The following is a 27,174-nucleotide window of genomic DNA, read 5'->3' as shown; positions in this document are numbered from 1 at the left end:
ACCATTATCTCTTGAGTACCTCCTGTGTGCTAAGCATTTCTGCATACATCATTATCATTTAGTCCTCTAACAATTAATTGCAACATAAAGGATGTTACTGGGGCTCAAAGGGTGTCCTAATTTGACCTAGATGAGTGCTTCTTAAAGTTCAGTGTACATAAGAGTCATGAGAAGAGATTGGTAGAACAATTTCCTGCACAACATCTCCAGAGACACTGATTCAGTAGGGCTGGGGTGGGGCCCAAACACTTGCATTTCTAACAAGCTCCCAGATGATGCTGCTGTTGATGGTCACTGATTAAAGCTGCCCTTGATGATACAGCTGGGAAGTGTCAGATGGAATTCCAGCCAATGAGTGTCTAACTTCAGAGTACATTATTTCATAAAATCACACTGTCTTGACCATGCTGCCATAAATTTTGGCTGGGGAGACGTACTTTTGGCTTGGAGTCTGAATTATGCTACATATAGGTCCATTTGGTAGAAAAGTCAATAGCTCCAGACTCAGAGATTTGGTTACCTAATTGGCTCCTATGCTGTTACGCATATGTCAGTATTTATTTCATTTCCATACATATTGTTGGCCAGGTATTGCTGTAGGTGCTGGTGACACAGCAGGAAACAAGAGATGCACAAATTCCTTTTCCTCATGGAGCTTACATTCTTTAAAGGGGAGCTAGACATAAAAAGAAAAGCAAATAACAGGACAAGGTAATTTCAGAAAATGATAAATGCTATGAGACAACTAACAGGGGCTGGAAGGTTAGAGAACGATGACTGCGGGGAAGTTACTCTGGACTGGGCAGACAGGAGAGGCCTCTCCGGGGAGGTGATATTTGAGCTCATACCTCAGTGACATGAAAGAAGCAGGACATTTGAAAATCTGCGAGCAAATTCTTTCAGCCAAAGTGAAAGGCTTCTGATTTGGGGAATTAGCTTAGTGTGTTCAAGAGAGAGAAAGAAGTCCAGTGTGTTTTTGGGCTGTGCTGGTGGGGGATGGATGGGTGAGTGGGAGAGTAGTAGGAGACCAGGAGAGAATTAGATGGCACAACAGAGTTGGAAAACTAATCTTTGTACAAGTGCTACATCATGGGAAGGAAGAAAGATAAAATCATGAATATGAATAGAATAACAAAGAGATTAGGAGAAAGGCTTTGAGAAGGGCTTTTTATAAACAAGGACCTGAAGGCAGAGAAGGAGTACTTACTTGGTTAATATAGGTATGAAGGAAACAACTTGGAGAGATTCATTGAGAAAAACAAGCTTGTATAATGGAATGAGTGAAAAATTGAAGTACTAATTCCATTAGATGTTAATATCCATTTATGATCAGCGCTTATTTATAGATGCCTGGCAAGAGTTAAGGGCAATAGGAATGGCCTGGAATTTAGTTTGGTTATATGTACATATGTATTTAAATAGGGCTTAATGACCGCTATGAATTAGAATCACCTGATGCTTAAAGGATACAGCTGCCTGGACCCCATTCCAGATGAACTAAATTGGAATCTGTGGGTGGTTGGGCCTGGGGTGCTGTGTGTAGTTTTGAGGCACACACCACCCCCAGTGCAGAATCATTACCCTAGAGCAGGTGTTAGCAACCTTGACTGCACATTAGAATCACTTGGTTAAGCTTCAGAAAATAACCCATGCCCAGGTCTCACCCCAATCAATTCATTCAGAATCTTCGGAAGTTAGAGGGTATTAAAACAACAACAACAACAAACCTTCTGGCCAATTCTAACATGCTGCTGCCCTTAAGGGATACTTTCTAGGGCTACAAAGATAATGAAACACCCTCCTTGCCCTCTGAGTTTACACTCTAAAAGAGAAGGTGTGAATCAATGCAATGTAGTGTGCCCCTCATAGAAACACTAAAAGTAAAAAGCGGAGGAAAATTAGAGGTAAGAGAGATTAATTCTGTCAGTGAGGGGTGGGGTAGGGTGACCAATCTGTCCCAGCTTGCTTGGAATTCTCCTGGTTTTAGCACTGAAATTCTGAGTCCCTACAAACCTCTTAGTCACATGCAAACTGGGATGGTTGGTCACCCTATGTGGTAGTAGAAGTTGCAGATGAGAGATTTGAATGGTAAAATGAGCCATGTGCCAAGTGGGCCATATGGAGGTACAAGTAGGGGTGTGGATGGGGAGAGGGTGGGGAGTCAGTGGCAGGCTGTGAGGACAACGTGCAGAAAGGCACAGCATGGGTTGAGGGCTTGGATGCATCAGGAGTTTCGTTTCATTGGTAGAAATGTATGAAGGGATTGTGCAAGATGAGTCTGACGATGCAGTTCAAAATCATCGAGGGTCTGTCTTATGTGCCCAGAAGTTTTGCATTTTACCCCAAGGCATTGAGGGGGTCATTGATAATGTTGAAGCAATTGGTGAGGGAACATAGTTGTAGTTTTTGATTTTTGATTTTCATCTTAGAAAGATCCCTGGATGAAGCTTTGGTGTCACATGCTTATTTCCATTGAACACTGCTGACTCATTGGGGCACTAACTCCTTTAACCTCTCTCAACATGCAGATTCATTAGGAAAATGCAGCAGTCACACTGGCACAGGGCAAACTTCAGATGAAACCATTTTCATTACTTCTATGGATTCTTCAGATGAAACAGCCTAGAAGTTGCCACGTATTCAGACACTGAATCCATGAGTTGGGTCTCAGCCCATCTTGGCTTAGCCACATGCCCTAATAAGCTCATCAACTTGAGTCTTGAGGTAGCAGCTCTGAAGAACAGAGCTTGTCCCCTAACACAGATGGTACTGGGAGGATTAATGAAGGTTAGTTTCAAAGGGTTTTGTACTCTTGGAGGAAATTTCCTGCATAGATGTTTCTTTTATAGTACAAATAATAGTAGAATTGCAGCAAAATAAAACATAACTAATTTTCCCAAGTCAATGTATTTCCTTGCTGGGAAAGACCACACAAATAATAATCCAATTTTAATACCTGAAGCATCGTAATATAACATTAATATTTGGTGGATGTTACATTTTGATGTCGCTATTTTACCAGTTTCTCTGCTCCTTCTCCATGCACTGGCCCATTTAATGGAATGGATATTGAATACACTCCTTGTTGACTTTCAGCCATATCTCTTAGCTTTGTTACTCTCCCCTGATTTAAAATAAAATAAATAAACAAACAGTATACCATGCCCTTAGTTAACAACAATATCACAAATAACATAAACAGCAATAATAAAAATAAGTAAATAAATAAATACAAAGTTAAACATTAATCCTTGAAGGAGATATATCTACATAATATAAATTATTTGGAATGCTTCTGTATGAGAGATTTGTTTCTTTTCCCCATTTACTTATTTATTCAGTCACTTATTTATATCAGAATGGGCACATGGATATTTATTTTTCATTATTTTAGTTACATGAACCAGGAATCATGAGCTCTATAACCAGGTGAGGCTAGTGGCTATCATACTGGACTTAACAGTCACAGAGTCATTCCATGATTGCAGAAAATTCTACTGGGCAGCACCTGCTAGAGTATCAGCATCCTAGGAAACAAACAGCATCCTTCATGCCCAAGTTGGAAGGCACTTGTGCAGGAGATCAGCTTCTATATCCTACCTCCTTCCCTCATCCCAAGTGAAGCTGTTGACTCTTCTTAGTATAACTGGACACCTCCCGAGGGAAATGTAGCTCTTACCAATAATTGCCATGGTATCCCAGGGATGCCCAGATAATGCCTTCCTGTATAAGCAAGAAAAGCAACCCATGAGCCCAAGTTTCGTTCTTTCTTTTCCTTCAGCAGCAACTTAGAGTGGATGGATGCATTCTGCTTTTCATTCTTGTCTCAGAATTCTTTCCTGTTAGTCTTGTAATATGGAAGCTTATCCAATTTACATCTGCCCTTCAAGGGCTTATATTTGGTTGAGTTTTTTTTTTTAATCTCTAATTTGATCTGGGACTAATGTCAGATCATTTTTTCACAGCTCCAGTATATATCTCTCATAGATGCGCATCACCCACATCTGAAGACTGAAACAAGGGGGCACACTTTTGGATAATGCAGACAAAGGTTGCTTGTGCAGTTGTTAAGAGTACAGAGCTATCCTTTAAGGAGAAGAAGCTCAGTTCCTGAGTCAGAGCTTGTGTGTACTTGGGGCTTATTCAGATAGTCAATGGAATTCTGAAATGCTCTCTGAATTTCTAAATGAAAGCCTCTCTCCACAGAGCTGCTCTTTGCAGGAGGGCAGAGGGGTATGAGTAGAGGGAGGAAAAACCATATGTGGGGTGTGTGTGTGTGTGTGTGTATGTGTGTGTATGAGCACATATCCAGGATCCAGGAAGCAGGCAGGGAGCAAGAATCCAAGTGCCTCACTCCCTTTTGCTGCTGTTATTGTTGTTTGGCTTTTCACATTTCCTTTCAAGAAACTTTGTGACCAGAAGGCTGTATGCTCACATTGGGCAGTTAGCACAGCGGAGAGTGGTCAGTATTGTAAAGGCCTTTCCTGTTTCGAGAAGTAGGAGGAGTAAATATGATGGATAAACTTGAAGAATGCTAGTGAAATGCCCTTGGAGGCTGAAAATGTTCAAGCCAGCTAGCTTACTGCACCTATCTTTAGGGCTTAGTAGAGCTATGCAGATTTCCCTGACATGACAGTCAAATACGAAGTGATTAGAAGCAGAGGAGAAACAATGACAACCAAAAAGATGAATTGCCTAAAGGAACTTAAATAGAACAATAAAGAAAGTCTCAAATATCGTATCATAGACCTTGGTTTCTGAATGCCCTTAAAGCACCAGTTACCTTAGATGAGAGACTGAAACCCAGGAGTTTCTTATTAACAACTTAAAGCAAAGCTCAGACCCCTTTATAAATCTTCAGTTCATTCAGGGCTTTCACTCTGAGATGGAGTGCTGTGTGATTCTTTCCCCTGCTGGTACTGAAGAAGACCTGATTTGGAAACACCACAATAAAACTAACTCAAATTCCCAAAGCAGAAAATGCAGAAGCAGACATTTATTTCTTCTTCAATATAGTGGAGATTTTCTATAAATTTAACTTCTGATTAGAAAACTTCTTACATGGGAAAATTTCAGCAATAAAATTTCAGCAATAAGCCAAATGCAGGTCTGCTTGAGGTCGAATGAAATTTAGATGAAAAGTCCGGGATTATCAAAAAGAATGAGGGAACTTCAAGTTTCTGTACATTCAAGGTCAACGGGTTGGGATCTTTCATTTTTAATTTTTATGGCAACACATAATTTCTGTTCTTATTTGGCTCCCTGCTTTTTTTTAAGTAATAAATTTTGGGTTATGATAGTAAACCTCACTTGTAATGAAGCCTGTATCTCTCCCTATCTGAGTATTTCTATAGCACCTATCACTTTAGCATGCCAGGGATCACTACTTCCTTGTATAGAAAATAACAAAAAGAATGTAACATGATCATTTGATTTTCTGGTTATAGTTTATAGCAGGATGTTAATCCAGTCATTTAGCTATTGAGAAACTGAGGCATAAAGAAATAAGGTCAATAGTAAACAAGTCCTATTGAACTCATCCTCCTCTAAAATAGGATGCAATACTCATGAAGCATCAACTTCTATGGGTAGTTTGTCATTTAATTCATAGCACATACTCTCTGTACCCACTGTTGGAAAATCATTCTGGTACTGCCTGTGTTCCTCTCTGTGTTGTTGCCTTTAATTCTGATGTCATTACTATACCTTTCTTATTCACTCTTTTCAATCAATTTGTGAATTATTTAAGGGCAGAGATAGCGCTTTGAGCTTGTGTGTTTCTCTGTCATAATGCCTAGCATAAATACTCGAACACCGTCCAATCCAAATGACAGTTGTGACAAGAGATGCCCACTGGACCATTGCTGGGGACCTCTAGTTTTTACTCAAGGGCTCTCACTTGTTCTGTGCCTTTATAAAGGAGTGAGTAGAGGCTGAAGGTTTTGGGGGAAACCAGAGAGAATTCTCATTCTACAAGATTTTTCCTGAGATGGATGATGTCTACATTGTTTGTCCTGTGGAAGACTTACCTTTTATTCATTCCATATTGAATAAAAGGAAGGACTCTACAGAAGGGATTTATGGCTGAAAGCTTCCTTAATTATAGCCTAGTATAATAAGTCCTTCCACTATCTTAATGATTGGGGAATTAAGAAGCTCCTTAATAGAAATTGACAGGATCCATTGTCATTGCAAAGAAGGTTCTGTTATGGTCTGGAGTACCCTCCCAACCATCCCAGGATTTAGGGTTCCCCAAAGGCTCATTAACATCTCAAGACCATAAGGTCTCTGAAGGAAGCACTAATGGTCCACCTCGTTATGATCTGAAGATAATGACTGCATGACATCCGTATCCATTGAGGTGATAATGGCCCTGTAAAAACTGTTATGATGTCAGCAGCAGAAAAAAAAAAAAATCTCATTTACACTTTATAATCTTTGGTTTCTAATATACCACAGTATCTAAATTATACTAGAATTATTTTACAAATCTGGCTTAATAGAGGCAATGCATATGATACTCTGAAAAAAAATCAAAATTCTCTCTTAAAACAGCTGTTATCACCCTTATATCACTGCATAAATGAAGGGGAAGATTAGTAATGCTCTCATAGCACTGAAATACTTATGAGTAATGGAATAAAATACAAAGACTTAGATTTCCCTAATTTACATACTCATTTACTCCTGGGAGTGAAAAGCAGTTCTGTTTTTAGAACGTTCCGAAACAGCAGAGCGAAAAGCCCATAGTAGTAATAATCCTAATAGGAGCTATTGTCAACCCATCCTGAGTACATATTATGCATTATGTCCTATGATAAGTAATTTTCCTGCAGCATCTCCTTTCAATCCTTGCAAAAGCATCTCTGAGATGGGCATCCCCATTACCCCTACTGTACAGATAAGAAGAGAAAAGTGCGGAGTGGTTAAGGATCTTGTCTATGATCATCCAGACGGTCCGCAGTCGAGGTGGGATTCAAACTCATTCAGCCAGACTTCAGAGTCATGCCGTGATTACCAGGATGGTGTGTTAGGAAGAGTTGTAAATTTCTGAATCAGGAGAAATGGACTCATGCTTGGCCACTAACTGTGCGACTTTGGACAGATTCTTCCACCCCTCCAGACTTTTGAGCTAGTAAATCTTTGGAAGCATTTTTCAACTCCAACATTTTTACTGACAAGGACATCACAATAGCAGAGCTGAAATCAGAATTTTCACATCACTCCCACTATAGCTACTGGTATTTACCGGTAGTGATATCGTTGTTTTCCCATTATAATCCAGTTCAGCTGAACAGTTTTCCCCTTTGGTGCCAAATTGTGGATTTTAACATAACCTAACTGTTTATAGGAAGCATATGAGAAAAGCTATCTTCTGTTACTGTTTAACTTTGTAAAGTATGCAACACACCATTTTTTCAATCAATCTCTATTTGACTCTGAACAAGGGAAAAATGGAGATGAATATAAACAGAAATCTATTAGTCAAATGCTAGTATTGCCTGTTTATAGCTCTAAGCATTTTCCGGTGTATAAACATAAGAAAGCAAATGAACATTTTAAAGAGATTTCTCTTTTGGCTTATATTTAATAAAATCAGCAGAAAAGGGGGAATCTTACAATAAAAAAACGCTGTAGGGGTTCTTCCAGCCTTAAACTCAGTTAGCTATTTGTCAGAACTCAGTCTGCAATACCCACATCCTTCCACTAGAGGGGTGAATTGTTCCTAATGAATAAGGCCTCAGTGTTTGGGGAGGGTACAGCCTAGGGCTGATAACTTATTGTACGATAATATCATGGGCTCTGAAGAGACACTTGGAGTGGCTTTTACCATAACATTCCTACTCAGTGAAGCTAGCTAGAGGATAGAGAGTTCTTGAAAAGAGATTTTAAATATCAAGCCCTAATGGACATATAATCTATTTTGATATGAAATTATTTAGGCAATGGATGGAAAGAATTTGACCATTATACCTAAGATATAGCAAAAGAAGATAATTTGGCTGCATGATGACGTGAAGATGGGGACTTCTGAATATCTGAGGGGAAGCTCACTGAGAACCCCAAAGCATTTACGGCTTCTACAATTGTTTTGCAGCAAAAGAGTCATTACAATTTTTACACAAAACATGACTCATTAGGACAGCAATAGGTCCAGGAATGGAGTCCAAGATACTCTACTTTGTTTTTGAAGGTGAAGGGGATGCACTACTGCAGAGCTTATATCCTCTTTGTTATTGTGCTCACCAGAGACGTTGAGCCTCTGACGCCAGCAGGCAAAATGTTGAAGGATAGAAGTGCCATAATCTAAAGGATTGGTTAAAAATGTATATTAGTATATCCTGACAATCACTGTTTAAAAAGTAAAAGCCAAAAACTAGTTTCTAATGCTCTGGCAAAAGCAGAAATGCTTTAAACAAATTTCAAGTTCTTTCCCGTCCGGTGTTGTACTTTGGCTTTATGTGCACAGAATGTAGTCATCCTTTTGACATTCTGCTGTTGAAAGAGATGCAAAGATATAAAAATTCATGAAAAGAAGGCAGTTCAAAGGAGACATATTATTAAAAGAAAAAAAAAGCAGGTCAAATGTTAGGAGTTTATTCTCTAATAGTTTCCAAACTTCACAAGATTTTCTAAGGATCCTTTCCCAAGGAAACTTCACATGGAACTTTCCATCAATGCACAGTCCTTTCTGTTTGTGGCATGGGACAGTTTCTGATACATAAAGAAATATTAGCTGGAAGTTGGGATAGCTTTTAAATTTGTGACAAACACATACACACACAGAGCCAGTCCTCATTATTCACAGATTTTGTATTTGTGAACTTGTCAACTTGTTAAAATGTATTTGAAACCTCACAATCAATACTCATGGTATATTTTGGTCATTCACAAACCTGCACAGAGTGGAGAAAATGTGAGTTGCTGATGTCTGAGCTAAGTCTAACATGGTGATGCTTTGTTTCCTTGTTTCAACTCTCATACTATAAATAAGCGCCCTTTCATGGTCTATTTAGGGCCACATTTTTCATATTTTTGTGTGCTTTTTTTTTGGTGATTTCGCCATTTAAAATTGTCCCCAAGCACAGCACTGTCTAGTGTTCATGAGTGCAAAAAGGCTGTGATGTGCCATAGGGAGAAAATACATGTGTCAGGTAAGCTTCGTTCAGGCAGGAGCTACAGTGCAGCTCGCTGTGAGTTCAGTGATAATGAATCAACAATATTATTGAATAAGGTGTTTTTAAACAGAAATACAGATAAAACATGGTAATGTATTTATGGGTTGACAAAAATATTGTGACCAGAGTCTCATAGGAACCTAACTCTGTATTTCTCCTAGGAGCAGTGGTTCGTAATTCATTGATTCAGTTTTTGTGGAGATTTTATAGACATAATGACTGTGTATAATGAGAATCACTTGCAGAGAGAGAGAGAGAGGGAGAGAGAGAGAGGGGGAGAGAGAGAGAGAAAGAGAGAGAGAGAAGAAGGGGGGAAGGGAGAGGGAGAGCAGAGAACAGAGAAAAGAATAAAAAATGTGAATATTAAAATGGTATTAAAATGTCTTTTGTTTTGGAATATTCATCTCTGCTGACAAAGGCATTTATTTTAATTTTTGCATTAAATCAAATTCAATTGAAGTAGATCAAATACTCCACAACCACAAGAGAAGAAAAAAACAACATGACAACGAAGGCTGGTTTGAAATCATTAACAGCAATTCAGTGTCTACTTCATAGCTGACTATGAAGGAATTCCCTTAAATATGAGTAGTGAAATGTCAGAACAGAGAAGAAAGAAGCTGAAATACATCAGCAATTATAAAAAATGGAGATGTGTATTCCACATTAAGGATATGTCTGCCAATAGCAGGGACTTAGGTTCTAGGCTGACCTGAATTCCATCCCAGCGTTGCCAGTTACTACAAATGTGATCTTGGGTGATTGATATAAAATCTTTAGCCTCAGTTTCTTCATATAAAAACTGGAAATAAAAATATCCTACTCAGGTAGTTTCTGTGAAGTTTATGTAATTTATGTAACACACGTAGCATAGTGATTATTTTACCTATGAGCATTGTTTCCCTTTTTTCCTTTTTGCTAATGTAGTGTGTGTTTGTTTGTTTTTTCATGTCTCACATTTGAAGGAAAATGAGACCATGATTCAAAACTTTTTATGTAGGATAAGTCATTTATTGTGTCCAGCCTCATCCAGGTCTGCAGCAGTTCCCTAAAATTCCTGTGTGGGTCTTTTGTCAGCTCCTGTACCCATTTCCTACAATAGCTATCTGGAACTATCTCCAATTTCCTCATGCTTCTCCCCTACCACTTCCTCTGTTCCTCTTTATAGATAGCCTGAATGCCTACTTCAGAGAAAATAAAGACTTTCAGAAGAGAATTCCCTCAGCTTTCCCTGCCCCATCTCTTATGACCAAATTATATGCATTCACCCCTATCATTTGATATATATCTTGTATTAGGTTCTGGCCAACTTGTGTAGTGGTATGCTAAGTGCTTCACATATTTATCTTATTTAATCCACACAACAGCTTTTTGTAGTAGTTATGACCCTTGCTACTCCAAGTTTGCTGAGTTGAGGAAGATTCTAGGCTAAATCAGAGGATGAAGTGAAAGAGATCTGTGATGAATTACTAAGTGTGCTGTGGGCACATGAATAGGTTTTGGTGGTCCTTATGCCGCGCAGCTGGCGTCTCAATTCTTGCCAATGTTTCAGTCTCCTAATGGAATTCTTCTCTCTCTGCCTGCCCCTTAAATATTGGCATTACCCAGTGTCATGCCATACCTTTCCCTTTGTGACTACCATTTCAGTTGCATCAGTTGACTCAATCACCAATGCCAGACACTTGGGAGTCATTCTCAAATTCTAGCTTTCCCATTACCCTGCATAGTCAATCAGTCAAAAAGTCCTGTTGATGTGATGCAGACAATATCTCTGAGATCTGTCCTTTCTCTTCTTTTTCTCTACCATTAACTTTGTTCAGATTCATATCACTTCTTACCTGGCTTATTGCCACAGGCTTCTAATGGGTCTTCCAGCTTTTTATCTTGATCCCTGCAATCTATTCTCCCCAGTGCTATCAAATGTGAATCTTTCTGAAACAGAAATCTGATATCACGGTTTTGCTTAACTTCCCACAATGCCTCTTTATGGCTCTTGCCTAAAGGAGCATCTCCTTGGTTAGCTCATAAAAGTCTTTCTGGTCTGTCCCTTGCCTACCTCTACAGGCTTTCTTCTCATCATTTACCACTAATGCTCACTCTTTTTTTTTTTTTAGGCACATCGGACCACTTTCAGCTCCTTAAACATGATAACATACTGTCTCTTGCCTCCAAGACTTTGTACTTGTAATTCCTCCTTACTGGAACCCTCCATCTTTTGGTTGTCTAGCTAACCTCTTCATACTTTCAAGAATGCACCTCAAGGGGAATTCCCTGGTGGTCCAGTGGTTAGGACTCCGTGCTTCTACTGCAGCGGACCCAGGTTCAATCCCTGTTCAGAGAACTAAGATCCTGCAAGCCATGCGGTGTGGCTAAAAAAAAAAAAAAAAAAAAAAATGCAACTTAAATACCACCTACACCAGGAAATGTTCTTTGAACAAAGCCCCTTACAATGTGTATTAAATATCAATATTTCTGCAAAATCCCACTCTTAACTCTCTTTTATATATATATATATATATATATATTTTATTTTATTGAAGGATAGTTGATTTACAATGTTGAGTTAACTTTCCCATAGAACTTCACACATTGTTTTGTAATGGTCTATTCACTTGTCTGTCTCAGTCTCTGAGTTCACTCAGAAGCAGATGCTGACACAAGAATCTGAGTGCAAATAGTTTATAAGGGAGCTGAGTCCAGGCAACTCTGGTAGGGAAGTGGAGACGTGAGTCAGGGGAAGGAGGAAAGCCAATCAAGTGTGCATCATCATACAAGTTACCATTTTGGCACCCGGAACATAAATCAGCAGAGGAACTCTGGAAATCAATGTCAAACATATGTCTCAGTTGTTTCAAATGGAGGGTGAGGGAGCTGATTATTTATACACCAATATCCGCTCACCGCTGTTTTGAGGGGCTATGGCTAATGGTGCGAGAGTGTTGGTGGACAGGAGATAATTCCAGGGCACCATCAGCCTGCTGTGTACATAAGCCCTTAGCAAAAAGATGAAGATACTATGAGTTAGAAGTTAGGCTGGTGTGCACAGAAATATAAGGCCTGAGAGAATATAGACAGAAACTGACAGCCCACGCAACTACTTGTACGATAGCCTACTTGAGAACTAGGGCCAGATAACTGAATGCTTAATGTTAAAATATTAACTTCTCCAATGTAGCACATGTCGTAAAACTTAAGTAAATATTACAGTCCAGTTTTGTCTGACTTCAAATTCTGAACTCCTTTGCTCACACCAGACAGCCACCCATCCCAACACAAAATAAGAGAGAGGATGAAAATGAAAAGTGTAAAAAGCAGCTTACTATATACAACAGGTACACTTGGGTGCTTTAGGGATGCTAAAATGTGCTTAGAAAATTTCAGTTCAGCTTAATTATGTGCAAGGAACTAGGTTCTTTCCTGTGGGATCACAAGGATTAAGAGACTGCCTCATCCTTCAGTATCTCACAATCATTTATGTGTGTTTGTATTTGTATATATGAGTGGGTAAGTGTGTGGGGGGTGGTATAGTAGGCAGGCAGATATGCCAGTTCAAGAAAATTTTCAAGAAAAGGATGCCCACTCCACCAATCCAATTTTTTTTTTTTTAATCTTTTAATGCTTCACTATGGACATAAACACTTTTCTGGGATGAAATTGCTTATCAGGGATAAACCATAGTATAGTGAAAAGAGCAGTCAATCGGGTGTCAAAAGCCATGGATTCTAAGCTTGACTTTGCATCAAGTTGCTGTGTGACTTTGGATTCATACTGATTTTCCTGGCCTCAGTCTCCTTATCTGTGGAATGGAGTGGTGGTGAAGGGACTTTATTATTTTAGGAGCTGTAAGGTGACTTCCAGATTTATAGCTGCCGTGCCATGCCTGAAAACAAGCTGTAAGCCAGGCAGTGTCAAATGAATATGTTTTCATTTCTTTTTTTCCAAAATGAGTTTTGTGACAGTTTAGTATTTACTTTTTCAAAGAATCTTTGCGTTTTCCTTGTAATGATTAAAGATAACTCATTGATATTCCAAAGAGGACATTTGTTAAGCTTTTATTTCACAGTGTGACCCCTTGCACATTAATAGTCAGAAAACTAAGACTTAAATAAATAGAAATTACTGTTTGTCCCAAGGATTAAAGGAGAACAAGTTTGTTATTGTCAAATAGATTTCACAAAGAATATTAGAAGGCCATGCATAGGCTTTATAATAGGACAGAACAAATTCAATTTTCCAAATTAAGGCCTCAGAAAAGAAAGCTTAATATATAAATAATATACATTTTTAGAGTACATATATTAAATTATAATTAATTATGTGTATATTTATATAGTGTATAAAGTTTTTAAATAAAAGTATACACATATATATGAATAAATACACCCAACAAGATGAGATTCAAATATGGCATCTTATGTTTGTCTGGTTTATTTCAGATCAGAGAATAGCAATAAATATCTAGTAGGTTCCCCAAAATATTGTTGATTATTTAATGAGTTTTTTCTGCTGTTAGGAGCCCCCCCCTCAAAAAAAAAAAAACCTTTCTGTAGTAGGTTCACATCCTTTTAATTTCTTACCATCTTGAGTTGAAAACAACTCAAAAATGAAAAACATAGAATTAGTCCCCAGAATAAGAGAGGGCATATACGTGACTAGAAATATTGAAATTATCTATATCATATATTAATTGTATATTTAATATATTATATATGTTATATATATGTTAATACATATTATTAAAAACGCATTAGAGGTGTTAAGATTGCTCTCATGTAAGAGCCAATCTTATGTGAGGTCTACTCCCCAACCTGTTTTCTGAAGTTTGCATTTCTCAAGGCCCCAGCTGGAGGCTACATTTTGGTTCCTTTGGTAGAGGAAGCCCTGTCTGGGAGAAATAAAGTTTGGGAGAACATAAACATGGCTGCTGAGGCACTAATTTCTGCCTTGGACCCTAGAATTCTGTTTAAGCCTTAGGAGAGAGGAAATGCAGACAGAAATCTAAGACAGTGTTTTCACATGATACTTCCTCTATTGAGGAGAGCCCTTCCACAAAATCCCTGATCTCCTATCTCTTAGGTAAAATTATGCATAATTCAGGTTTAAGCTTTTGGGGTCACTTACTATGGGAAACATTTCCTTACATCCTTCCCAACTTCTGATCAGAACAGATATTTATGTTATTCACTCTATAGCTCTCTACACTTCTTCATAGTACTCATCACATTAATAATTGACTCTTAGAGTCTTTCTCCATGACAGCAGCACCCAGGCTTATCTTGTTCCCTATGTCCTCAGAACCCAACAAGATGCTAAATTATGTTTGTTGAATGAATGATGAATGATCTAAGCCTGGCCCAAAGAAGAAACCCTATCAATTGAATATCTAATTAATCTTTGACCATTTCAAAAGCAAGGAGGTCACTAACTTGCAAATAGGTCATTTTGATTTTGAATATTTTATAATAACAGAAAGCAAAGGAAAATATAAAACAAGACCACCAGGAAATAAATTTTATAACAATTTAATTGGCAAAAATTGTCTGTTAATACCAAGTGTCTGACAGATTGTAAATCAACATGATCTCAAACACATTGCTCATATAGACATATTGGAAGACAAGTTGGCATTGTCTCTCATGGCCCAGTAGTTCCGCTCTTACATATAGACCCAAGAGAAATACTTCCACATTTACCATAAAAGGCATGTATGAGAATGTCCATAAGAAGTGTTATGCATAAAAGCAAAAGACTGGAAACAACTAAATGCCCACTAATAGGACAAAGAATAAATAAATAAATTATAATGAATATATTTATATAATGAAATATTAAACAGCAGCAAAATAAATAAACTCAGCTACATGCAAAAACATGAATGAATTTCAATAATAGGATACTGAGCAAAAATGTCCCAGATGACATGCTGAAAAATACCCTTTATTGTAGTTAAAATTAGGACCTAAAGTAAACACATATACTTGAGGTATATCTGTGCACATAATAATATAATTCTAAGAAACAAAAAAAATGATAAACACAAGACCCAGGATAGTTCTTACATCAGAGAGTGGGCAAGTCAGAAGGCAAGGAGAGTGTTTCAAGTCTTAGGTTGGATACTGCATTCACAAATTTTCATTATAATACCACTACAATTGGATGCAGGAATTCATGCATGAGTAGATGAATAAACCAACAAACAAATAAGCAAATAAGTGAGTGAGGAACATGAATATACTACTATTCACAATCCAAATGTACTAAGGTTTGTGGTTAACACCATTTTGTGCATCTGAAGTCCATTAATACTTAGAGCAAATTATGAGAGATGACATTTTTTTACTTTAATTGCCAAGATTTGATTATTTTTCTGACAGAGACCAAGATCAAATACCAGTCTTTCAAACAAGCAGAAAAATTCCTGAAACATGATCTTATTCTGTTCTTTTGGTTCATTCATCCATTTATTCAACCTCATTCTAGAAATATTTACTGAGCATTACTATGCACTGGCAACTATATTCAGTATACTGACATCAAGAAGTTTATAAACCCAATCTCTAAGACACAAACTAAGGTTCAATCCCAGAATCAGAATAAACCAATAATTATTATAATGGTAAATGCTTCAAAAGTAGAAGTAAATCATATCTACTGTGGGAGGATTCTGAATGCTTCCAAAGTGAAACTCAAAGATTGAAACTAATCTTGGTTATCTGAGGAAACTTCTCAGGTGAAAAGACATTTGAATAGAGACCTGAAGAATGCATAAAAGATATTTAGGTGAAAAGGAAAGTATTTCAAGTAAATAAACAGAATGCTAGAACACCTGGAAATGAGAGAATGACTCATTAAATGAAATAAAGTAAGTCTGGTACGGTCAGAGACAATGAGAAGAATAGCAAGAGACGAAATCGGTGAGGTAGGCTTAGTCACATTGATGAAAGCCTTGAAAATTATGTTATAAAGTCTGAACCATACCCAGGAGAAATGGAAGTCCATTTAAATTTTACAGCAGAAGTATTGTAATAGTGGATTTCCACTTCTTAAAGATCTTACTTTCTTATAGATGAGGAAAGAATTGGAAGAGGGACAGGCATGGAGGATAGGAGATCAGTTAGGAAGCTCTTTCAGTGTTTCATGGGAAGGATAACAGATGCTTTGATTTAGGGATTTGTGATGGAGACAGGAAAAAGTAGTCAACTTTGAGAGATATATCAAAGGAAGAATATATAGAACTTGGTTTCTGATTAAGATTATTCTTTACTTTTGTTGTTCTCTTATTGTTTTAGTCTGATATACATAATATTTCTATTTATTTATTTATTTTTATTTATGGTTGCATTGGGTCTTTGTTGCTGCACGTGGGCTTTCTCTAGTTGCGTTGAGCAGGGGCTACTCTTCGTTGCAGTGTGCGTGCTTCTTGTTGTGTTGGCTTTTCATTGCGGAGCACGGGCTCTAGGTGCGTGAGCTTCCGTAGTTGTGGCTCGTGGGCTCTAGAGCACAGGCTCAGTAGTTGTGGCGCACGGGCTTAGTTGCTCCATGGCTTGTAGGATCTTCCCGGACCAGGGTTCAAACCCGTGTCCCCTTCATTGGCAGGTGGATTCTTAACCACTGTGCCACCAGGGAAGTCCCCATAAGTATTTCTTATTTACCATGCTTAAGATTCACTGGTTTTCCTGTGTCTCAGTCAGGGTAATTAACACTAGCTGCTGTAACAAATAACCTCCAGAGTCATTGATTTAACATACTACAAGTATTATTTCTTGCTCATGCAAATTTCAATGCAGATGTTCCTGGGTAGTGGCTTTCCTGGGCTATTGTCCTCTAAGGAAGAACTCTGAAATCCAGGTTTCTTCAAGTTTGACATGACTTCATCATGTTTAGTGGAGAGAGAGAGAAATTGGGAATGGGAAATGTGCACCTACTTGTAACTATATAAGTCAGAAAATGACCATTTCATTTTTTTTCTGCTTACATTCTTTTTCTGAGAACTAGTTGAATGGCTCTCCTAAATGCAGGGGGGCTTGAAAAATTAGGTTACTGTGCCAAGAGCAGTCTCCCACACTGAGAATTAGAATCTTTGAGCATTTCACAGCTATTAACCCTTCAAATATTGTCTCTAGCTCATTCTTTGTATTCTCTCCTTCTGAAACTCCATTTAGAAGCATATGACCTCATGACCTTCCATATTTTAAAACAATCTTTCATACTTGATACCTCTGCTCCTTTGTGCTGGATTTTAGGTATTTTTTTTCAGGTTTCTTCCAGGTTACTAATTCTCTCTTCAGCTGTGATTAATCTTACATTTAACACATTTACTGAGGTTTTTCATTTTAATGATTACACTTTTTTATTTTGAGAATTTCTATTTTTTCAACTCTGCTTTTGATAGTCTAACTTCTTGCTATGTTTCAATTCTACTTTTTATTTATTTTAAAAAAATGCTTATTTAAATTTTGTAGCTGGGAATTTCAGTATCAGAAGTTCCTGGGAAGTCTACTTCTATTATTGGTTGATTCTTCTGACTTTTATTCTAGTGGCCTGTTTCCCTTTGTGTTATTAATTTTGAATTACAAATTCTTGTTCAAATGGTTGGGCTTTATCTGGAAAAATTCTACAAGCATTTTATTAGAGCACATTTTTCCAGAGAATATCTATGTTTGCTTCTGCTTGACACACTAGGGTTCTACTAACCTGAAATCATCTTGAATTCATTATTTTTTAGCATATAGTTTGTCAGATCATATAAATAGTACAAATAATTCCAACTCCACTTGAAGGATGGCTTGATTTTAATAAATTCTCAAGAGAAACTTTTGTGTTCATCTAAGTCTGAGCTAAAATATATGTTTCCTTTGTTTCTCTCTTTCCTTTCAGGCAGATTTTTTTTCTTCTGGTCCATACTTTCACATGGCCCCTTAAGGACTCTGGCTTCTAATTATAAATCCTTAGCTTGAGTGAGCCCAACATCACTGAAACACAAGTCTCTGGGTGACAGAAGATATATACATGCAGTCAGGGTAGGTATAGCTTCATCACCCCACTTATTTTCTTATTTTCAGCTTCTTTTATGATCTTGTCCCCCTAGAGAAACCTCTTTTTACTTGCAAGCTCAGTTATGTATTTTTAAAGATGATTATTATATTACAATTCAATACTCTTAGATGTTTCATAGCAGAAAACTTTTTGGGTATCTAGTTAGCCACGTTTTCAGGTGTGGCAGTTCCTTGTAACTAATCAGATAGATAGAAAATCCTCATATATATACTTCCACAGTTTCATTTATATTGCTGACTGCTAAAGCTATGTGTTTTTCTATTTTTCTAAACCACTGACTAGTGTCCCCAATTTCATCACAGTTACCTCAGACTCATTATATTTTAAATAGTATGGCTTGTCTTCCTCTTTTCCCACTTTGATTCTCCCACATCTGTGTTTTGCCTGACTCTCACATCTCTTTCTCATAGTTAGGTCCATGAGAGCAAGCTCAGTTCTGCCACATTCTTTGAGGTTATCTAGACTGAGCACTATGTATTCCCAGCAATCTAAGTGCCACCATCCAATGAAAATCATAATTAAGCCATATTTCCTAATCTTAGGATCAATAGCTCATTGCTAATGAAAGAACATTAAAGACACCCCTACGCTGTGAGTTAACCCAAAACAGTGAGTTAAGTTTTCTCTTAGTATTCATTGGTAATACTGGGTGGGGATACAGACAGAGGGACCCCTTTATTTCAAAAAGGACCATTGGTACTGACAAAGGGAAGTGACAACAATGTGGGAAGTGATAGTAATGTCACATTCTAGCAGAAATGTCAAGGTCAAGTCACAAGGCAGAAAAGCAGCAGATTCAGGGTAGTTGGTAGGGATGAGGTCGGCACTAGTAGCTTTATCAGAATTTGAATGGCTGCCAAAGAAATCACATGAGGTACTTGGGACTCTGCCTGAAGAAAGAGGGAGTTAGAATGCTTATATATTAGAAATTACGTTGAATGGAAACTCAGAGCCACAGACCATATTTATGACTATCACGGATGTGCTCTTTCAGGCTGGAATAATAAGAGTTATCTAAATATTACTCAAGGACACTTCAAGAGGAAAATTGTAATATAAATAAATAGAATAATACAAATAAGTGCTGTAAGAGTATAGAGAGCTGGAGATGTAATCTGTGGGTCCCTGAGAACAGAGAAAACTGATGCATTTTCGCCATTTCAAGGTGTAATATGAAGAATTAAATTACATGCATATAAAAAAATGTGGTTTGGGATTTCTCACACTGAAACAATTTGAAATGGTTATTCAAGGTAGGATTTTCCTAAAACAACAGTATTAGGATAGACATCATTATTTTGTAGTAGCCAAAAAAAAAAAAAAAAAAAATTCAAAGTCTCAGTGGCTAAACTCAGCAAAGTTTATTTCTCATTCAGGCAAAGTCCACTGCAAGTCTAGTACCTTTTTAAGGGCAGCTTTTCACAACAGAACTGTTTTTTTCAATTTTCTGTAGGATGATACATATGATCATCATTCTAGATGCGTAAGAGAGAAGTCAATTTGCCCTCACAAATTAGTGCTTAATTGTCTCTTGAGGCCTCAACTGTAGGACAACTGTCCTCCACTTACTAAGGCAGCCATCTAGGCTGAGGAAGATCCCATCATCTTATGCCTGCATAGACACATGATCTACTCAGTCAATGTGGTAGAGAAACAAGAGACAGTTGGAAAGGTATTGACCAGCTCTTTTCTACTTCTGCCCAGAAATTCACATGTTATATCTGACCACAGCCACTGGCCAGATCTAGTCTCATGAATTCCTCCAATTGCATGATGACTGAAAATTAGAATGAACCAGATATTGGTGAACACTAGTAATGTCTACCAAAACAAATTATGGTGATAGGAAATAATGAAGTCTGGCTTTGATTTGGGCAAGAAAAAAATCAGATATTGAATGCTTTTTAAAAGAATCATGAGAAGAAAATTCTTTAAAGATAATGTGATTTTCCTACCAACAGAGAGAAGGCAGTCTTAGGATTTTATATGATGGGAATAAGTAATATGGCTACAAACTACTAAAAATACTTTGTGAAACCACATTTTTAGAATTAGTATATAAAATGTCAGTTTAAAAATACATTCCTTGTGGAGTTACTAATCAACAAGTATAAAGTCTCAGTTAAGCAAGTAGTAGGGTTCTAGAGATCTGCTGTATAATATTGCACCTGCAGTTAACGATACTGCATTGCACTCTTAAATTTTGCTGAGGGCTGATCTCATGTTAAGTGTTCTTACAACAACAAAAAAAAAGAAAGAAAAAGAAAAAAATTGGAGGATATGTGCTAAAATATTGTCAATGTTTATTACTTCAATGACAGGATTAATTTTCTTCTAGTTCCTCTGTATTTTCTAAATTTTTGACAATGTTCATGTATTTGTACATATATAATGTATTCCTGCATGTAACACTACAATGTATATGTATTTCTATGATGTATATGTATTACTTTGCAAAGTAAATATATATATATGAAGAAATAAAAAAATACATTCTTGATTCAAACATTAGAAGTGTGCAAAAATCTTTTAAAATATGGTCTAAAAGTTGGCTTTATTTTAAAACTTTGAAAGTTACATTGATATTTATGCATTAGAAAACATAAATATTATAAAATATAAAGTGAAAATATCTTCCTATTTGATCATGCTATGTGGCAGTTCCATTTCTAAAATATGGAAAGTTTCGATTTGTGAGAGTGTGTGATTTACCAAAGATCGTACAACGAACACACAACAAAGCCTGATGAAAATCTCAGTTAATTTTGACATAAAAATCTTTGCTCTTTTCATTATAACATATATGTGTATAGAGTAAATTAAAATATGTAATTACTTTTTGTAATTGAAAGATGCTGTTCAAATTAAATGATGTACATAGATGCACTTCAAAAATTCTTAATACTGTATTAAAGACAAATATTATTCACACTTTCATATATTGCTTCATTACTAAGGAGCCTAATGGTATATGAGAAGTCAAACACAAAATATTCCCTGGTTTCTCTCTTTCCTTTTCTTTTCTCTATTTATTCAGTCTTAAATCCAAGTTCAGCAATGATATTTCTTTACGGTCCCAAGATGTCTACCTGCACCTCCAAGGGCTACTACACCCTTTGTGTATATGCAGAAAAGCAAAGTGCACCTCTTCTCTCAACCATGGAACCAAAAAGTCCAAAAAGTCTTGGACTTTATTCTGACTGGCTCTTAGGTCATGTACTCATCCCAAAATAATTTTGCTGTGGCCAAATGGCTAAGATTTTACAAGGCCCACCTCTATGACAGGATAGAAGTCAGCTTCTCTGAAGCATGTGGGCTGTGAGGTGGAATAATTAGTATGTGAACCAAAAGTAGGGTACTGTACCAAGAACAGGGGAATGGATGCTAAGTAGCCCAAAGTGACCAATGTTAGTAATACAGGTATACCGTGATGAGGACCTAGATTATGCCTAGACTATGATAGGGAAAGTGGGAAGACAGTGATAATTAATGCACTGGTTTTATGATGGCTTGAAATAGGAAACAATAAAGACACTGGACTTAGTGATTGATAAAGAGCATTTGAAAGCATAAAAGTTAGGGAAGATGACCATGTCCATTTGCAGATTGTCAGATATGTCACTTTGAAGACTCTTGAACAAGAGAAGATGTAGCAATAATGCCCCCACTGGTGTATCATTTTTAAAGTCAAATACCAATCTTCTAAGTAGTTGAAGTTTGCAAGTGACAGATTATGTAAACTATTTTTAATATAAATCATTATAAAAATGAATTATTCACCTACTTGTCTTCTTAAAAAGAGTTGTATTTATATGTAATTTAAATCTTTCTCCGTGATTTTGGGCCACCATTTCTAAGAGAAAAGGACTTTCTAAGAGACAGGATATCCTCTACCCTGTTTTGTTTTCCTTTTATTTCTTCTGTCTCGCTATGAGGCATCAACTTTCTCTTTTTTCACCTGTCTCATGCAGTGTCCTACTCTCCTAATTTTCTGCCTCTAATGTGGTACAAAAGGAAAAAAAAAAAGCTTGTTGAAAATTTTTGTTAAACCAGTCAATAGGCAGTAAACGAGGGTCAGTAAAGACCGGATTTAGGATTGGGGCTATGATACAGCTACTATGAGAGCCCTGAAATATCTTAGACTTAACTCCAGATTCATGCCTGCAGTTGAAGGTTAAGATCCTAGAAGACTTCTGTCCAGATAAGAGGGATATTGAACTGAGTTAATACTGATTAATGATTAATATTTGTAACTGGAAATATTACTTCTTTCTATACCTCTGTTGGATATGTAGAGGGGATCTGCCAAGGCTAACATACAGGGTGTAGGACAAACAAAACAAAACAAAACAAAAATAGAGAAAAAACAGGCCTACTAGGTTTCAAATATGGCTTTGCTACTTGCAAGCTGTGCGGCTGTAGACAAGTCACTTATCTGCTCTAAGCCTCAGTTTCCTCATCTGTAATGCTGGGAAAATAGCAATGTCTGCCTCATAGGGGTGTTAGGAAGATACAGTGTACACAGAAACATTTTAAATGCACTCAGCCTCCAAGACAGTGTAGTGGTTCATGGTATACTATTCTAGGTAATAAGAACATGGAGGTGAATGAATGCCCCTCATCAAGCTTACCTTCTAGTGTAGAAAACAGATATAAATGGCAAACGCAGATCAAAAGACAAGTGTTGGCAGATATGTGGAGAAATTGGAGCCCTTTCATACTGTTGATAGGAATGTAAAAATGGTGCAGCCACTATGAAAAATATTATGGAAGTTCCTCAAAAAATTAACAATAGGACTTCCCTATGATCTAGCAATCCTGCTTCTGGGTATTTATCCAAAAGTATTGAAATTAGGATCTCAAAGAGACATTAGTACTCCTTTGTTCATTGGAACACTGTTCTCCATAACCAAGATGTGGAAACAACCTAAATGTCCATCGACATATAAATGGATAAAGAAAAATGTTTTGTATACATACAATGGGATATACCATTCAGCCTTAAAAAAGAAGGAAAGATTGCAATATGAAGCAACATGGATGAACCTGAAGACATTATGCTAAGTGAAATAAGTCAATCACAGAAAGACAAATACTGCATGATTCCACTTATATGAGATATCTAAAATAATTAAATTCACAGAAACAAAGAGTGGAATGGTGGTTGCCAGGGGTTGAGGGGGTGAGTAGAGAGAAATGTGGAGCTAACAATCAATGAGCATAACGTTTCAGTCAAGCAATATAAATAGAGATTTGCTGTACAGGACTGTACTATAGTCGACAATACTGTACTGTACACTTAAAAATTTGAGGGTAGGTCTCATGTTAAGGGTTCTTATCACAATAAAATCAAATTTTAAAAATAAACACAGATATAAATATAATTGCAAACTGTGATAACTGCTATGAAGTGTTAGATTTTCTATGCAATATTAAGTATTTGGGAGTTGGATGGAAAGAAAAAATTGTAGGCAAGACATGATAATTTTGAGATACATATAAAGCTTCCAAATGAAGATATAATAATATTTCAGAGAAAAGGAAAAGAAAAAAGCTATTGGAAAAATTTTTTTTAAAAACTGTCGAGATGTAGGAAATCAACTTTAAAGTTTGTGGTAGCCTAATGTACCATTTTCTCTGATCTACATGAATGCAAATACCACAATTTTATTAAGATAGAAATTAAAACAAAGGTAGGCTGAGGAGTCATATTATGGAGAGATTTAATGCCAAGTACACCTTGAGTCTCCTTTCCATTTATCTGGTTATCTATGCTTCTCCTATCCACCAGTCCAGTCACACGATAATTCTTGAACTTCAAAGTACATCAGAATCATCTGGGGAGTTTGTTAATAATCCAGACTCAGGGCCCACTCAAGAGATACTCTGCGGCTGGGGGTGGGTATTACACTTTAAAGAACTTTCCAGGAGATTCTGACTAATGCATTCATTTGTCAAATCATTCATTCATTCAACAAATATTTATTAAGCATTTAACATGTACCAGGCACTGGAATATAGTAATAAACAAAGCAGGTGAAAGTCCCTGATTTTCCCTTGGGATGGGGGTAGAGGAAGAAGTGACAGTTAAAAATATATAAATATAGTGTATTTAGAAATTGTAAGGTTGCCTTGCATATTGCCTTGCATTCAAGTTCTCCCACATTAAGTAGTATTTTGTCATCAGTGGGATGGTCCTGAACAAGTATTTTATATTCTTATGCACTAAGTATAAAATTCACCATCACAACACTCTATGAATGCAAAGTTCAAAGACTTACTTTTCATTATTTCTCTATGTCTGAAATAAACTTAGTTCTCAAGGCTCTATTTCTCCCACTGACTTAAAACTGAATTTTGTTAATTCACGGTCAGTTTGGGAACTTCCACTTTAAATGAAATCTCTCATTCAGGATTCTCCTGTCTTTCTTTTATTTCCCTAAACTCTGTAGCAGGGTGTACCTATTATCCTGGCAAAAATGGAGGGTTGTGTTCATTTTGGTTGCCTCTGGGTTGGGCCTTCTCTGGTGACATTTGTTTTCTTTGTATCAGCAAAGCTGGGTGAGGAGATCACTTTCTCCCTCTGCTGGCTGGGCTCCTGCTCCGGCTGACACTGGTTCTCTGAGATGCAAATCTCTGTAAATTTCATCTGGCACCAGGCATGAGTTGTTCATCCCAAAACTGATCACAGCAAGCCCATGGGGCATCCACTGAATCTCAGTTTTAACCACCATCTCTGACACTGTGGACATGCAGGAACTTGTGTTAAATACCTCCCTCAGGGCAAGTATTCTTAATAAAAAAGTATGGAGGTGATCATTTAACTACAAAATAGGAAAGAATAATTCTTAGAGAATACTTTTTAAAGAATATCTTAATAAATTGTCTGAGTCAGTGATATTGATACTTGGAATATCCTCTGGGGTGTTTCATAAAGTAGGCCAGGCTCTCCTTTGTGAAGGGAACTCATGCAAGTTTGGTGCTCTTAGTAACTGCTATTATGTTATTATCTTTGAGGTGACATTTCCCAGTGCTGTTGGAAATAGTCTAAATTTAAAGTTTATTTTATGTTGCAGGTATGAATAATTTTCAGACCTTATTCAAAAATAGAAAAAGAAAAAGAAATGTTGTATTTTTGAGATCCGTCGATAAGTACAGATTATACACCAATGTAAATAGACAAAATTGTTATGTTTATTTCTCTTCTGATGAATATAGTTAATAAATAAAGTATAATAAGAAATATTAATTGATTTAGGTATATCTTAAATGAAATTATTTAAAGCCAGACAAGCTATTTTTTTTTTCCATCAGTTTGAGACTTTATCTGAGCTGAGAGTTCTGGAAATGTTTATACTCAGGCAGTGGCCTGAGATGAAAGTTTGCCTGTGAGTAATTATAATTCACATTTGTATTTTTGAAAGCCCCTCATAAACTAAAGTCATATTAGTTATTGACAACCTAGTTAAGCAGTTCTCAAAAATAGAGTCTTGGGATACCTGTGGATCCTTGACGCTTTCAAGAGCACCAAGAGGTCAAAGCTATTTTCATAATAGTACTAAGATATTATTTACCTTTTTCACTCTTATTTTCTTTCTCATGAATGAATTGTGGAGTTTTCCAGAAGCTGCATGAAATGTGATGATATTGCTTTGATGGTGAAAGGCATGCACACATATATTCTAGTATTTTTAAATGTCTCTTTTAATTACTAATACAGTAAATATTGATAGGTATAATCCACATAAACAAAAACTTTTGGGGATTCTCATTAATTTTTAAGAGTTTAAAATTTGATCAAAATGTTTGAGAACTGATGAACCTAATTCATTGAGTTGACATATCTTTTCCCCTTAAATTAACAGTGATCATATATTTTCTTTGGAGCTGGTAAACTCAGGGCTTGTTTTTGTTGTAGTTATTTGCTTGTTTTTCTTTCTTTCCCACTCCATGTATCTTCTAGACTTTGTTGTTTTTCTCTAGCTTTTCTCCTTTGCCTGGTGCTTCAAAATACAAAACAAAAGTGGGATCTGAGGAAGTTCTTTTTCTGAGGAAGAAAATATAATAGTTATAAAAAATTTTAAAGGTGCTGAATTATTAAAACAGAGATTTGGGTTCAGATGGAAACTTGCACATATCAGGTAATATCATGAGATGTGAGACTGAGCATCAAATAGAACTTATAGTAGTGTCTGGGTACTAACTAGCAAACTCTCCCACGCTTCACTTGAGGTGTACAAAGGCATCAGGGGAATAATGGAGATGGGAGGCAAGATGTCTTTGGGGAACACTGAGGTATTAGGCCCATCCAACCCCCCAGGGTGAGAGATGGGGTTCCTTCACCCTTCACCTCCAGTCAAGAGAGAGCAACTTAAAGGGACCACTAAGAGCCTGATGTGAAACTCCTGCATTTTGAAGAGGATGTAATTAATGATATCCAACTTTCGTAATAGAAATCTGGAAGACCTGAGATCGATTAACCACTGCTATCCTGCTGGATGGACCAAAGCAGAGATGTTCAAGATGAAGATGAACCTTCACACCTTGGGGGAAGTTTGTGTGAGTGATTCTACTGGCCCAGACATGAACATGTGTTGTCATATATATCATCTATTATACAATGATATGCTGTATTATGAAGAAAACAAATCTTGGTGATAGAGATTGAGTTTGATTGATGGGGGCTTACTCCGAAACAGTTGGGTAGAAGACCAATCTGAACAGGTAACATTTCAGTTAAACTATGAATAACAAGAAGGGGTGAGCCATGAAATGATCAATGCAAAGAACATTCCAAGTGGAGTGAATAGCCAGAATATGCGTGGGTTCTGCATGCTCAAAGACTCTGGTCTTTGAAATCCACTGAGGCTAGAGCCCAAGCTGACTTGTGCAAGATGAGATTGGAAATGGAGGCAGGGACCAGATCATGAAGGATCTT

At 36.9% G+C, this 27,174-nt stretch overlaps 1 long non-coding RNA gene across 13 annotated transcripts in view; it reads left to right on the top strand.

The window, feature by feature from the left end:
• LOC309660941 overlaps positions 1-27,174 on the top strand; it is a 244,056-nt gene that overhangs the window by 181,590 nt on the left and 35,292 nt on the right. For 9 of the 13 annotated variants that reach the window (XR_014263727.1, XR_014263728.1, XR_014263731.1 and 6 more), the window contains 2 exons: positions 18,057-18,199; positions 26,690-26,795. This is a non-coding gene — a long non-coding RNA (uncharacterized lncRNA). The remainder of the gene's footprint in view (positions 1-18,056; positions 18,200-26,689; positions 26,796-27,174) is intronic. The other 4 variants (XR_014263729.1, XR_014263730.1, XR_014263734.1 and 1 more) reach the window with 1 other exon arrangement.

The sequence above is a fragment of the Balaenoptera physalus genome, assembly GCF_965194825.1.
Source record: "Balaenoptera physalus genome assembly, chromosome: 5".
NCBI lineage: Eukaryota > Metazoa > Chordata > Mammalia > Artiodactyla > Balaenopteridae > Balaenoptera > Balaenoptera physalus.
The sequence above is the reverse complement of the archived record's forward strand: the minus strand, read 5'-3'. Positions and strand labels throughout refer to the sequence as shown.